At 36.0% G+C, this 16,567-nt stretch overlaps 1 protein-coding gene and 1 pseudogene across 2 annotated transcripts in view; one reads left to right on the top strand and one right to left on the bottom strand.

The window, feature by feature from the left end:
* Positions 1-14,474, bottom strand: part of LOC123633970 — a 47,873-nt pseudogene extending 33,399 nt beyond the window's left edge.
* The window catches only part of UNC13C (unc-13 homolog C), a 533,240-nt gene continuing 531,048 nt past the window's right edge, over positions 14,376-16,567 (top strand). For both annotated transcript variants that reach the window (XM_045555386.1, XM_045555388.1), the window contains exon 1: positions 14,376-14,870. The gene's annotated coding sequence lies outside the window, so the exon portion shown is untranslated. The remainder of the gene's footprint in view (positions 14,871-16,567) is intronic.

The raw sequence follows: 16,567 nt of genomic DNA on the forward strand, positions 1-16,567 counted from the left end.
AGTGGGTTATGAATTCAGGAAATAAAATCAAAAAGGACAGGCGTGTTTATGGAGTAGAAGGAATGCTGAGAGATCTCACGGAAAATATTGTATCTACTTTTCATCTTGAACTGTGCATACAGGGAGCTATTAAATCAAATGACTTGATAGAAATGGTTTGAAAGAAAATTAACAATTTTGCAGGTACATGTGTCTACTTATTGAAAAGAGTTGATGTGGATGATCTGTCCCCCTAAATCCTGAATACTGCGTGGAAGTGGGATTTTAAGTCTAAGAATTACACTTAGTACACTGTATTTTTACAGCTCTTTGTACACAGCTAACCCTATGGGTGTCTATGAAAAGCAGATAAAAATGGTGTTTCTTCAAATAATTCCTGAGTAGCTCATATTTCTCTACATTCTGAGGACATGTGATATATATATCTCAGAAAGATGAAATAAATTCTAAAGTTGTATTCAGGTATTCTTTTGAGGTATTTAAATACACATCTAAATAAAACAGGCCTTATGACTTACCTGAGCTGGAAATCTATCACATGAAACAAAAGACCGTTTTCATTATTAAACATGATATATGAAATGCCATAATTTTTAAAAAACTTTAATGCTTTAGAAATAGCATCTCATCCAAATTCAGGTGAATATTTAGCAAGCAACAAGTCAACTTAAATCTTTTGACACTTAGAGGCTCTGACAGCAGCCAGTGTCATTGGACAGAACTGGTCGCACAGCTTAAAGCCACGTGTTGGCCACAACCATACGCATATATTACATGCTAAGATGGTTTCTAAGTGGTCACACTTTTTGTGAAGATAGCACTTTGGAAAAGACTTTTTTCTCCAATAGTGGAGTTGCATTTGTCATTTACAGTATTGCTGTCATAACAGAGGTGTTGTCATCTAGATTTATCTGTGTGAAGCTTGTTAAATATTGTACTAGGTCCCTCCAAAGTCAGGTCTCATCAGTGTTTAGCAACACTTCTGGTGTTTTTAAGGCTGAGATAGTTTTGGCTACATTCTGCCCCCAGATATACATATTTTAGGTAAGAAAATACAACTGTGCAGGAAAGTAATGTTGATGACTTTATAAATTTTCTTCTCTGATTATGCTAATAAACCGCAAATAATTTTTATTTATAATGGTGTAGAAATATGTGGGGGACTAGAGTCACACAAGCAACACAGCACAAAATAATATGGTTCCTTTACATTGTGATCGTTAGGCATAAGATGATTTGAACTATGTTTTATTATGTAAAATTTTAAACATATAAGAAGCAGATTATTATAATGAACCCCCAGGTGCCTATCAACTGGTTTCAATGATTTTCAACCCATGACCAATCATTCATCTATACCCCTCTCTTCTCCTCCCCAGCCTGCATTAATAGTAAAGCAATTCTCAGACATTATATCATTTTATCCTTAAATATTTCAGTATCAGTCTTTAAAATATTTGAACCCCTTTTTTTAACACAGCCTTCTATATAATTGCTTCATAAATTCGTAATGATTCTCTAATATCATTGAATATTCATTTGAATGTTCAAATTTCTACTTACCTCACAGCAATTCTTTTTCTTTAATCAGAATGCAAAGAATATCTAAATACTGAATTTATTTATGACTTCTAAGTGCACTTTTATCTATGGGTTTCCTTCCCTATCTCTTACTCTCTTCTTTTTTTTTTCTGAAATTTATTTATTGAAGAAACTGTTGATGAATTGCTTGTTTTATATGTTCCCATGTCCTAGATTCTGCTGACCATACAACTGTAGCATAGTTAACATGTTCTTCTATTATTTATATTTTCTATAAATTAGTATTTGAATCCACTGGCTTAATTAGACTCAGTTCAGTTTTCTTTGGCAGGACTATTTTTATAGGCGGTTGCATGTTTTTCCATAAGAAGGCACATGATACCTGGCTGTCTCTCTTTTTGTGATGTTAATAACTATCAATGCTCAGCCCCACCAGTTTTTTTTTTTTATGCCAACATGTTCCTATTTGTTTTGATTATCTGAAACTTTTTATAGTGTATTCCTCCAGGAGCTATCACAAGAATAATATTCCTTAAGTTTTTATGTTTATGCAGGTTGCACATTTTATCCTTGAAAGTCAGTTTGTTTGAATATTAAATTCATGCCTCATATTTTCTTTCCTAAAGTACCTTAATTTTGTTATTCCATTGCCATCTGGCATAAAATTTGCCACAAGTCTGAAGACAATGTGACTTTTTTTTTTTGCTTTATGAATGACTTAGTTTTTTTGTCTGGGTGTTCAAATAATTCACCAGAATATATCCTGGCCTTGCTCTTTATATAATGAGTTTTTCCAGGTATGCAGCATGTCCTCTCAAACTAACATCTCAAATATATATTTTTTGTTTTAAATTATAGTAAGCTTCATTTAAATTAAAAAGCTTTTATTACATTTTTTCCTTTGGGGGTTCAAGTTATATATAGTTTAAATTTTCTTTTCTAGCTTCTATAGTTGTCATTTTATCTTGAATTCTTTGTACATTTTACTTAAAACTTTTACTCCTTTTACTTATATTTTTCCTAAGGTAATATCAGTTGTGTTTATAAACTGCATTCTTTCATTTCTCAAATAATTTCACTTTTATTTCTAATTCTTTCCTGAGTTCTGTAACCTTATTTCTAGTTTTTCTAATTCTAATTTACGTTACTCTTTCATATCTTGCATTATTTTTTTCCAAAATTTTAAACCTTATTTGAAATATACTTCATCAGTTTTGTGGGCTTGTCTTTATGTCACATTTTCATTTTCTGAAGGGATATTATATTCATATGCTCATTTTTTGGAGGGTAACAACTTCATATGGGATTTGGATGTGCTCGTTTTCTACTCCTCACTTCTCATAAAGTTAGTTTTTAAGAATACACATTTTTTTGCAAATCAGCCTGAGTTAAAATATGATGCCACTGTTCTTGAATGGCCCACTGTGTTTTCCAGTGAGTACCTTTGTTTATTTGGGGGTTTGCCTGTTGTCAAGTCTTTCAGTTTCCTTGTTGCTTTTCTCTGTTTTCTCTCCTACAAACGCTGATACCAGGAAGATTTTATAGCTTTGTTTGTCCCCACCTGCTTATATTTTGGGTTCATAAAACTATCTTCTTGTCAACTACTATTATTTGTTGTCTGTGGGGCTTTTTTCGTTTTGATACGCTCGTTATTCTGTCTAGTTTAAAGAGTTGTTACTTTGAGCTACTCTTAAAGGATAGCTCATCATGCAGATTAAGGTGGGCACAGGAGAGAAAGAGAAACCTAAATTATATTGAGCTCTTTTGCTTTAAGGAAGTATTTGCCTTTCGTGGATATAAATAGCTACATTCAGCATAAGCCAGTTCGTTGAAATTGGTTTGGTGGTTTCATGTAAATAGTAAAATATGAAACAGTATCGATTATGATACATTGTTTAAAAGAACTATAGATCCTGTAAAGTCATTGTTGTCAAATAGCTTCATTTTTGCTATAATCTATATATCTCAAAATATTAGTATTTTGCATATTTATCTTGAAAAAACTAAAAGAAACAATTGACATACTTGGAATTGAACCTGTACATTCACCTGTGCAAAATGGAAAACATCTCTGATGGTAAAATGGTATTATTCTCACAGCTTTGGAGACTTGGGTATTGATCCTAAGAGGAAAAATGTCTTTGTATCTTGGTGGTGGAAAGGAAGGTGGCCCCATTCACTGCATATCAGAGGGATCATTTAGAGAGGAGATAAGAGATTGTATTATGCAGTATTAAAGACACTCATTTCCCTAGGCAACCCGTGTGGATTCAGATGGTTCCTGTGAGAAATGGTTTTTAAATGCATTTTAAAATTCAGTTCACAGTTGTTCTTAGGGAATTAGGCAGGGGACTCACCATTGAAAGGCTTCTATCAAGCTAAGAGTGAGATACCAGTAAGAACAGCAGAAACAAATATCAAGCACTTAACAGGACCAGGAAGAAGACAGTGGAAGTAAGCAGATCCATCCTGATATTGCGTGACAAAATAAATAAGCACTGAAACTTCATGGGAGGAGTTTAGGAAAAGAAGTACCAGCAAAGGTGTTGGACTAAAGAAAGATCCTAAGGCCCAGGGTCTCTGTGTTTGGATCTGTCTATGAGAAAAGAGGAGTCGGTGTTCCTTTTGTGTATAATTTGAGTTTGGGAGAGGATCTAAATTCCTTGTCTCTTCAAGCTTTATAGCAAGAATCAAAAGCTCATGGCCAGCAAACTGGAAAGATCTTCCAGATTTTTTTTCCATGGAGATTGTTTGAAATATTGTAAGGATTTACACAAAGTTCCAAATATCTTCCCTATTTTAAAAAACAGCAGATTTCATTGTCTGGTGCTCCTCTTATTAATTAGGCAGCTCTCCCTTTAGAGAGGGCATGTACTCTGTAGTTGCCTATAATTCCTAGCTCTCTGCTTTTTACCACACTCACTGCCATAATGTTTTGACATAACCTTGCTGGTCATTAAAGTACTTGTGTTTGAAACCTCTGCTTTATAGGATAAAGAGAATAATTGCATTCCAAATACCTGGGTTGCCTTTGCATTCCAGGAACTCGGGGGTTCCAGAGATCTCAGACTCACAGATAGCAGAAGGCACAGCCAGGGGAAAGTGATGGCAAGTTGATAAAGAAGAGAGCCAGAGAAAGAGACTTGACTGGTGGAAATATGCCTCAGAGACAAGAGCAGGGAGGGAGAGTATTTGAGAAAGATGGGGTACCCCAGGGCAGCTCCTGGTCATGCTTGTAAAATGCTCAAGAGGGAGATAGTTTCAGCATTCTATCCTCTAAACTCTTTTTTAAATGTTAATACATAGCACGATACATCCTTCATGGCAGTTTAAAAACTTGTTATAAAAATACGTAGCATAAAATTTACCATCCTGAACATTAAGTGCACAGTTAAGTAGTGTTAAGTATATTCATATTGCTGTTATTATATTTATATGGATCTCTAGAAGTTTTCATCATTTAAAAATTAAACTCTATACCTATTGCACAAAAACTCCCTATTTTCCTGTTTCCCTCTCTCTTGACAACTACTATTCTACTTTTGGTTTCTATGAGCTTACTACTTTAGATACCTCATATAAGTATAGAATCACAGACTATGTTAGTTTGTTTGTTTATTTATTTATTAACTGGCTCATTCACTGAGCATAACATCCTCATAGTTCATTCATGTTGTAGGTTGTGACGGGACTTCCCTTCTTTTTAAGGCTCACTAATATAAGACTTCGAAAAGGTTGTGCAAAAATGAAATTAAAGTATAAAAATGAAAGACACAAACTTTATTTCTCAACACAAGATCGATCAAGTTCAAGACACTTCTGTGGATGGTGATACCAGCCATTTTGTCGACCCCTAAAGAACTGACAGTCCTCAGAATTTAACCATGTCAATGCAGTAATTTTTACATTATTAACTGAAGAAAAATGGGTGTCTTTTATGGGTGCCCCTTAAAGTTTTTTTTTCCATATTAGGACACAAAAAGAAATCAGAAGGAGCTATATTAGGACTGTAATATAAATGCCTAATAATTTCCCATTGAAACGCTCACAAAATTGTGCTTCCCAGGCATTTTTCTGTTAAAGCTTTGGCTAATTTTCTCAAAACACTCTCATAATAAGTAGATGTTATTATTCTTTGGCTCTTCAGAAAGTCAACAAGCGAAAGGCCTTGGGCATCCAAAAAAAAAAAAAAACTGCTCCCATGACCTTTGCTCTCGACCATTCTGTTTTTTCTTTGACTGGCTGACTTCCACCTGTTAGTAGCCATTGCTTTAATTGTGTTTCATCTTCAGGGTTTTGCTGGTAAAGCCATGTTTCATCTCTGGTTACAATTGTTCTTGAACGATGCACTTGATCCCATTTGTTTAAAATTTCCATTGAAAGCTCTGCTCTTTTCTGCAGCTGATCTGGGCACAATGGTTTTGGCACCCATCGAGTGGAAAGTTGGTCATCTATAATTTTTCATTCAGAATTGTGTAAGATGAGCCAATTGAGATGTCTGTGGTGTTGGCTATTATTACTGCTGTTCATTGTTGGTCCTCTTCAATTAGGGCATGAACAAGATGAATGTTTTCCTCAAAAATTCATGTGGATGGTCTGCTGCTGCAGGCTTCATCTTGTCTTACACCTTCTTAAAATGAGTTATTGATTTGTAACCTGCTGACTTCTTTGGGGCATTGTCCTAATAAACTTTTCATAAAACATCAGTGATTTCACCATTCTTCCACCCAAGCTTCATCATAAATTTGATGTTTGTTCTTGCTTCAGTTTTAGCAGAATTCATGTTGCACTGATAGGGTTTTTATCAAACTCTAATGTCTTATCCATTTTAGTGTCCCAAACTGGACCCTGTTCAGACGTGTTATAACAAGTTAGTATAAGTTTATTTTGGGGCAAAAAAATTTGAAATCCATGCATAGGTTTTTCATAATACATATTTTCCACGAACTTTTTGAAGACCCCTCACATATACTACATTTTCTTTATCCATTCTTGCATTGATGGGCCTTTGGGTTGCTTCTAACTCTTGACTGTTGTGAATAATGCTACAGTGAATGTGGTTGTGCAAGTATGTCTTTGATATCCTACTTTTAATTCTTGTGGATATATAGCCAGAAATGGGATGGCTGGATCTAATGGTAATTCAATTTTTTATTTTTTGAAAAACTTCTCTGTTGTTTTTTTTTAAACAGTAGATGCACCATTTTTCATTTCCACCAACAATGCACAAGGGTTCCAATTTCTCCACATCCTTGTTAACACTTGTTACCTTCTCTCTCACTCTCTCTCTCTCTGTGTGTGTTTTATAATGACCTTCCTAATGGGTATGAAGTGATATCTTGTGGTTTTGACTTACATTTCCCTAATGATTAGTGATGTTGAGCATAATTTCATATTCTTATTGGCCATTTGTATATCTTCTTTGGAGAAACATCTATTCAAGTCCTTTGCCCATTTTAAAAATTGGGTTATTTGTTTTTGTTGTTGAGTTGTAGAAGTTCCTTTTATTTTCTAGATATTAACACTTTATTGGATGGATAAAGACATATAGACCAATGGAATAGAACAGAGAGCCCAGAAATAAAAACTCATGCATATGAGCAAATGGTTTGACAAAAACACATAATGGAGAAATAACTGTCTCTTCAACAAATAGTGCTGGGAAAACTGGATATGCACATGTAAAAGAGTGAAATTAGACCCTTACCTTAAACCATGTACAAAAATTAACTCAAAATTGATTAAAGTCCTCAACATAAAATGTAAAACTATGAAACTCATAGAAGAAAACATAAGGGAAAACTTCAAGACATTGGATTTGGCAATGATTTCTTGGATATGATACTAAAAGCACAGGCAACAGAAACAGAAATAGACAAACAGGACATCAAACTTAGAAACTTCTGACAACAAAGGAAACAACCAATACAATGAATAGTTAACCTACAGAGTGAGAGAAAATATTTGCAGGCAGTAGTATTTTTAATTTAATATAGTATGATCCATTAATCCAAAAAAGTCTATACTAACTGTTGGAATTTCAGTGTTAAAGGAAGGCAGTATTTTAAACCAAAAGATCTTTCTGGAATTCTTAAAAATACACTGACCGTCTTTCAAGGAATATATTTTAAAAACTGAAAAACTTCATGTATATGAGGCAGACTTTATTATCTCTTTTTTAATTCTTATTATGATGCTATCAGACATTGCTCCCTCCCACCACTTGCAGAAGTAGAGCATCTCTTCCTCTAGCACCCATTACAAAACCGACAATGATGATAACGCAGCTAATACTGTCAAACACTGTGTATTTTTTTTAACTCATTTGATCCTTACAACACATGTACACATGAATGGGTAGCCACACTTCATTTGCCCTCATTTTATAGAGGGCCCATAAATCAAAATTACCAATGCACTCAAGTGCTGTGATGTCAGAATTATTCTGAAAAGACTCCAGGTTCATTGCCTTGACTTCTTCTTCCTCCCATGTGACATCCTTTATTAATTTGCAATATAGCTTTCATTACTTACAGAGCCTTTTCTCAACAGAGAGAGCCAAAGTAACCAAAGAGTTGCTGAGGGAGAAATGAAAAAGGGTAAAGACTTGGAAAGTGAAACGTTCTCAAGAAAAAACATCGCTTAGTTCACAGTTGACCTGGAGTCAACCCTTTCTGACAGTTGTAAGAGCTGCTTTCTCCCTGGATCTAAACCAGGAAGCAAGGTTTGTTTTTGCTTTTTTCCTCCCAGGCTGTGCAGAGTATGTGGGTGTGCTCTCTGGAGACAACAACCAGGAAACTGAACAGAATATGAAGTGCTATGAAGAGAAAGGATATTGTGTCCAAACATATTAAATAAAATGCTCTAAATGGATCTATTTTTGATACAAATATTTAAAACTTTCAAAGAAAGATGTTCTTGATTGACTTCATGGTTTGTACACATTCTGGGTAGTTAAGTTAGGTAGAAAGGACTTTCAGTATGAGGCATGTGTATAAACAGAAACTGGACAGTTAACATCTCTTTAGTACCAAATACAGTTATTAGAAACCTGTTAAAGAACATTATCTCCACAGATTTTGATTCTACGTAGTTTGTAGTCAATAATGATTCTCACCCATTCATCAGAGAGCTGCTATTGAGGTCATTTTCACTGTTCTTGGAATCATCAGCACATATCGAAAAACTCCTGAACTACTGGGCATGTGATGTTATTTACAATTTCACTCCTTAGTCTTCACAAAAAAGAAGTCATTGGGGAAGAAAGAAAAACCCAAGAGTTATTTATTTACCTCTGTGTACATAAGTATTTTAAATAAGACATTTATTTCTACTAATATTGAACAGGCTAGCTCAATTTATACGTAAACTTTACTGACAAGCATGTGAAAATGTCTAGTGGGCATAAGACATTTGGTGAGCAAATATAAATTATTAAGACTATAGTTTTCATTTTGGCCAAACCAAATTGAAATTTGCATTTGGAAATCTATAAAGAATAGAAAAGGACAAAAGAAAAACGCATATTGAGCACGTAGTACGTACAAACATAGGAAACTGAGTCTTAGGGAGGTTATATGAAGAGTATCAGGCCATATGGTAGAAAGCAGCAGAGCTATAAATCAAAGATAGGCCCTTTGGTGGTCTAAGACTTATTAAAAATTAAAAAAGTTACTCTTAAAACTTCACTACTATGAATGGAAGGTAGATTAGTAACAGTAGAAAATAATGACAATGATACTTGGCAAGGAGTTTAATATTAATGTATTAATTATTACTAGCTAATACTTGTTGAGTACTTACTACATGACAAGTACATACTAAATTGCTTTACATGATTCATCTCATTAGATTCATTAGAAAGAGTATAAATAGGAATTATTTTTGTACCCATTTCACAGATAAAGTAACTGAGCTTAGAGAGGTTAAGAAACTCGATCAAAGTCAGAAGGCTGGTACTTGCTAGACCCAAAACTGGAAACTAGCCACCCTGATTCTGAAGTCTGAGCTCTTTAACACTGTACCATATCACTAAATCATAATTCCCTGAATCAACAAAAGTAAAAAAAAAAAATAAGAAAATGGAAATATTTTTACTTGATGTTGTCCAAATGCTGTGTCTTTTTAAAAATATAGAGTGTCTTTAAAAACACCTTCATGTGATGAATTGCTGAAGTACAGTGCTGACACTAAATTTACTGCAGGAAACAAAAAAAATGAACAACAGAATAAAAGTATAGATGCTGTCACATAAGACAGCATTCAACATCTAATGATCATTACCCAAGCAGAAATATTCTAAGAGTGTCTGCTTGAATAATTAACTCTCTTTAATTATTAAAAACTTTTTAGAAACCTTACAAGGTTGTGCCATTTATTCCAATGTTAGTTTAAATAAATATCTGTCTGCTTTGTGGTGGAACCAGTTTTAATATAGTTCACTGCCTTATTTTCACTCCAGTGTCAACCACTTACTAGTTCTGCACAGTTAGACAAGTCATGCAAGCCTTTCTAAGTCTCTGTTTCATCATTATAGTATGAGAACAATAACAATACTACTATAATGTTTTGCAGGTTTTTAAAGGTAAGTATCAAGTAAGAAAATATATGTAATAACACTTGTAAGGGTGTTAAATATTAGACATTATTATCGTGTCACCGACTCATTACTGTTGGAATATATAGTTAGAAGGTTTGTTCTGGCATAAATTTCTGAGACAGCTGGTGAGAACTAAGGGCGCCATTTGGACTAAGAAATAGAACAAAGCTAATTGGCTACACAGGGACTCAACCCATGTCCTTAGCCTCGTTAACTCTGTGCTTTACTAACTGAGCACACTATTACTGACTCATTCAACGTACCTTTAATGAGTCTGGCCTTAGGTTGGGCATTGGTGATCTAAAGATAAACCATAAACCATGGTTTTGCCCTCAAAGAGCTCATAGTCTAACAAAGAAAGGCAAGCAGATGAGTGAATTAGTAGTTACCATACTTTATAATAAACCAGTGCTGGCCAGGCACAGTGGCTCACACCTATAATACCAGCATTTTTGGAGGCTTGAGGCCAGAAGTTCAAGACCAGCCTGGGCAACATAGTGAGACCTTGTCTTTACAAAAAAATAAGAAAAATTAGCTGGATGTGGTGGCGCATGCCTGTAGTCCCATCTACTCAGGAAACTGAGACAGGGGGATCACTTGAGCCTAGGAGTTGTAGGTTGTAGTGAGCTATGATTGCATTGTTGCAGTCTAGCCTGGGCAACAGAGAAAAGACCCTGTCTCTGAAAAAATTAATAACAATATAAAAACAACCCCAGTGCTGCAATAGAGAGTTATAAAAGTGCTAAGAATGAAGGCACAGAGATGAGCACTGCCAATACTGATTAGGGAAGTATGGCATACTCATCTTGTGATGAAATTTTTTGAGCCTGAAATCTTACTTCTTAAATCATTTAGTTATAATTAAATCTCAGAGTTAAAAAATAGTCGATCTAATTCCTCATTTGGAAATTTGAAAGATCTTTTTTGTTGTTGTTTTTAGCTTAAACAGTGACCATTTGTTATCTCACAGTTTCTGTGGGTCAGAAATTGGAGACTAGCTTAGCTGGGTTTTTCTGCCTTCAGGTTTCTCATGCAGTTTCATTCAGCAGCCAGCAGTGACTGTAGTTATTTGAAAGCTTGAACATGGCTAGAGTGTCAGCCTCCAAAATGGCTCATGCGCATGACTGTTGGCAGGATGTCTCAGTTCCTGTCTGGCTGTTGGCAGGAGTCCTTAGTTACCTGCCATGTGGGCTTCCCCCTAGGCTGCTTGAGTGTCCTCATGACATGGCAACTCCACCCAGAGTCAGCAAACGGAGAGAGAATAGGCAAAGGAAGCTGCAGTGCCTCCTAGGACCTGTCTCTGGGTGACACCCTGTCAATTCTGCTCAAAGGTGCAATCTTTAAATGACCCATAATTTAATGAAAAGCTTTAATTTAAAAATTGAACTCAATGTGTATTTTACTATCATGTAATCTATGTTAAGCACATCTTTCCAAATTGCATTAGATGGTTTATTCCCAAATATTTGTTCCCTTATACATTATTTACTTATATAAAGCTAGAAACACTAACTTGCTTTTTTAGGTATAATCATGCTTTTGTCCTTAATTATCTTGACCATTAATTTATTTTGATGATTCATTTGCATGGATACAGAAAGCCAATTATTGGTGAGAGGTTTTATTATTTATTGATTTATTTTAATAGTGAGGTCCAATGACTGGTTATCATTTCCCCCAAATAAAGAGTGAGGTCTTCTAGAAAACTGAACATATAATTCAATGTACATAGAGTTTTATGCTTTTCCAAGAATTTCTCTATTGCTTGAATGCAGGTACACAGTAACAGAACTCTGTAAGAATGACCTTTTACTTGGTCCTTTGGTTTAGTCAAGCTTCACTACTTACTAAAAAACAACCAGTCACCCAGGTGCCTTGCTTTTCTTCCACCTGAACCTAAATGAGACAAATGATCTGGTCCAGTCTTAGGATATGAGAGGGGCATGGTACCCTAGAAGTTTTAGTCTTGCTGAAGGATTTGAAGGAAAAATGATCTTGTTTAATCAATCTGTGAGTAAGTTTTGGGGCATGTATCTGTGGAGTGGCAAGTATGTAAAGTAGAAATTACACATATTCTGTTTTGTGGTGTTTAATGTTACTAATCCAAGAGTTTGAAAAGCTCTCTGCTGAAATAGAATGCATCTTGTCAATAAGAATGTGTAGGACTCTAACATATTGTTGTATTCATATCACTGTAATTATACATTATTCAAATCAGGTACTCAGCAGGTGAAAACTACCCATCAAAAGCCAAGCAAGTTCTGTGAGGGATTTTGGTGTCCCTGCAGGTCAATAAAGTCATAAAGCTCTGTCATTCTCTCTAACAGTAACATATTTTATTAGCAGCCGGTGTCCCTCAGATACATGATTCCTGCCACTTTCAGAGATGTAAACAATTTCCATTTTGAAATATATGAGCAGAATCCTGATCATTAGAGCTTAGTAGTGCATTCATTAGAATAAACATACTGGCATTGGGGCATTCATAAAACGTTATTTCTTCTTACCAGCAAAGACTGATGATCACCACCCCTGGTGTTATTTATTTCCTCTATAAGAGTATTTGAATTAGGGCAATATTTTTATGACTCTTTTCATTGTATTACATACATATTTTGCAGACCACTCATAGTTAGGATCCTGTATGTTTCCTTCTATAGGTTTAAACATTTAAAACACTGACATTTATATCCTAATTTACTGAGGGCTTATACCCTTTACTTTATGCTGGGTACTTGGGGCTCTTCAGCATTTTGGTCTGGTTATTGCACAGCCGAAAATAAAAGGCTCTGTGAATAGGTGCCACTCCAGGGACGACTGAAGGCAGGGATCTGCATCTGCCCCAGTGTTTGCCCCTGGTGCAGATTTAGACCTTGAGCAGCTGCTCAAGTCCATTAACAGGCACTTAAGCAGCAGGTACGGGAAGCTGCGCTCCTATGAACTAAAGGTGGGGCTGGGAACTGTGAATGAGGAGGGCTCTCAACTGCCAGTATCTGCCATATATATTGTGTCTAATTTGAGGACAAGTTTTAAAAGAATTCATGGAGAGGTTATTTATTGGTTGTCACATATGGTAGGCGAAATATGTTTTGCCACAAATTTTGCCAAGAAATGTTATATCAGGCTTGACTGTTCATTTTGCTGGCAACTTTTATTAAATATTTAGGTAGAGTCAATTCTAATGTTAGCCATGGCATATTCACCCTTACATGTACTAAAAGATGCCATATGAATCTGTGTATAGGCTGCTTGTACTGTTTAATCTTAGCTACTAGTTGACTGTTCTACAGTTCTGAAAACATCCTCCCATTTTCTAAAATGGAAAGAAAAGTAAAATAAGTAAGCTGGTAGAGCAGATGCAGCTTAAAATCTCCAAATTATTCTAGGACTTGAGCTTCTTTAAGGCTCTATTTTAAGATTTGGTACTTCTTTTATTTGTTTCAACAGGAGGATTAGAGGATTGAGAAAGCTTTATTGATGGAAAGTGGGAGCTGTTACTCCCCCCACCTCCTCTACTCAGCAAAACTAAAAAAGAAAGCAAGCCCATTCAATTCCCAGCCAGATTTTTAAAATGTTAACATCAAATAGGAAGACATTATTCCCAAGGGAGAAGAAAAACGTTTTGTAGCACTGTAAGTTTTTCACCACTTCCCACTTTGATTTGTATATGCATCTTTAGTTCGTATTATTGAGAAATCACCTTCAAATGGTTTCCACAACGATAACAGAAGAGGCAAAACCGATTGGGATGAGATGTCAGCATCTCCTCCATCTAAATAAGGAATCCTATTAGCTACTTCTAGGTGGCTAAGTGGGAATTAGAGTGTGTGCAGTGTACTTTTCATGATTCCAAGCACAGCCAACTATATCTAAAACAGTAATTATTAAATATCATGGATAGTTTCGTTTCATCCACGTTATTCTGCTAACAGAGCTAGCAGAATTGGCTCTGAGTGTCTCTGGGTCGTCATCCAGTGATGAGGGGAAGATTAGGCTGAGGAAGCTCTGGCATCCAGGCGTCTCCCCAGCGAGGATGAAGCTGTGCCCCACACAGTTAGTTGTCAGTGCGGCGGTGACTGCCACACCTGGCAGTGTCCCCAGCGCATCTCCTGCGAGCACGGGCTGAGGCTCACCCGCGCGAAGCTGCTCTGTGCAGCCACCGCGGCAGGAGAGGGAGCCGAGCGGCTCTCAGTGGAGGAGGCTGGGGCATCACGGAGCCGGTGCTGCTGCATTCAGAAAAGCCCCGGCCGCGGCCGGCGAGGTGTAAAGTTCCCAGCACGCACTCAGCGCAGCAGCTCCTCACCCTCAATTGCTGATGAGCCTGGGCGCTCATCAACGCACGGGAGAGAGATCCCATTTTGCTTTCTTAGAGAAAGGGTCGAGAAATGAGCTGCCGAAGAAATGTGCCAATGAGAAGAGGGCAAGGCAGTTTCTTGCCAGCAGCTAAGTTGTAGAATTGCTTTGGAGACTGCCCCGGGAGCGCAATAGAATTGACAAGAGCAGAACAGACACCGTTGCAGACCAAGGTATGCCTGATTGCACATGAGTCGGATCCCTGGGACGCAGCCTCTGCTCCTGCTCTAACTATTTGTGGCTGAAGAAAGGAAACGAGACTAGAAACACGATTGCAAGCGGTATTCCTGAAAGGAAAACACATACACTCCTAAAGGAGAGGAGGAACAACCCAGCTGGCGTGTACATTTTTTTTTTTTAAAGGAGAATCCCTCAGGTATGTTTCCTTTCCCCTCTGTATTCGCTGCTTCATCTGCATGTGATTTTGTGTCTCTTTTCTTGTTGCTTCTTTTCGTTTTGCACTTTGAATCACAACCGTGGTGGTCTCTTAGTGTAGTGGATGCATTTGTAGAAGCTCAGCTGTCCTGTGTTTGTAATCCTACTGAAGATCACAGACTTCTCAGTCCTTGCTGTATTTTGAATGCAGAATGATAAATGATTGCTTAGTTTCCAGTCAACTTTTGGGGAAATTACCTGCATAGGGACAAACAAGCTTGGGATGAAAGGCTGGGATAATATTCCCTAATTCCTTGGAATTCTGGAGGAAAAAATTAGGGCCCAACAGAGAACAAAAGTTGAGGCTTCTAGGAAAGGGTTAAAAGCCAAGATGTCATTGACTAGTATTGTGTCACTCAAGTGTTTTTCCAGCTCAGCATCCAATCTGGAGCACATTGAGCTTTACCAGTGGTTTTGCATTTCTAGCTCTTGATCAGTCCTTCAACATGAAAATCCTGCAGATTTACTTTCAAGAGATGAATTGTTTACACTATGTGCCTGGTTCTGTTTTACAACTGTTCTATGGTGCTGGAGGAGGCAGTCTAAAAAATCCCTTTGATCCAACAGCATGAGTGAACCCGAACTTCTGCAATTACATCATGGATATACTTGTATAATACAGAGAAAGACAGATAATGCAACAGTAATAATGTTGGCTGCCTTTAGTATCTAGGCTGAGATGACAAAGCTTAAAATCAATTTTCCTTGTTAGGCTTTTAGAGAGAGAAATGAAAGAGGTGGGTGCATAACACATAAAAAGGTAAAATTTTAAAAATACTTTGCGTTTCTTTAAGAAGCTAAGAATGTAAGTTTATATCATTTTAGAATTAAAAATACATTTAATGCTTTTTAGAAAATAATCTTCCTGTCTTTTACCCTTCAATACTTAATTTTCATAAAAGTGGGTAAAATGGGTAATAAATTAAAAGTACATGTATTTAAATTAAATGAGCTTTTCTGGAGGAGAAACGAGAAAATGATTTTAATATATACAAAACATCTTGTAGATTTTTAATGTTGTGTTAACACAAAGAGTTAATACCAAAGCTCTAGGACCCTGACTTTTAATTGTTTGTCTTACTTTCTTGTGATTTACAAGACTAAATGGAATAGAGGTAAATGAGATTTAAATTAGCATTTATGTATACTATAAAGTAAATCACCATCCTGTCATTTGAAAATTAAAATCTCATTTTTGCCAAATGGTAGTGATCTGAAGCACTCAATGAGGCCGTAAACAAAATGAGGAAATCAGTTGTTTCAAAATTCCACACATTATTATAATAACAATGTCAACATATGGTAAGTAACTACAGGCAATTCTTGGAACTAGAGGAGTGATTTAGAAGATGAACAAAGTGTTAAGTTTACATTCCTTAGTGGAGAGTGAAAAACGTATATTTCTTCTATGTTGACATCTTACATGGAGAAGGTTATAATATCTATAAATGAAACACTATAGCAGTGACACAACAGCAATTTTACTGAATCCATTAAATGATTGTTTTTAAAACTGATAAATAAACTGCTAAAAGAGAACCTAAAAGAATATTTGAAACTTTCATTTACAAAGTTGTCTTTTGTTGAGAAAGTCATTTCAGTGGAATTATGGATTTAGCTTTGAAGGTAGATAAGTAG

The sequence above is a fragment of the Lemur catta genome, chromosome 1 (assembly GCF_020740605.2).
Source record: "Lemur catta isolate mLemCat1 chromosome 1, mLemCat1.pri, whole genome shotgun sequence".
Lineage (NCBI taxonomy): Eukaryota > Metazoa > Chordata > Mammalia > Primates > Lemuridae > Lemur > Lemur catta.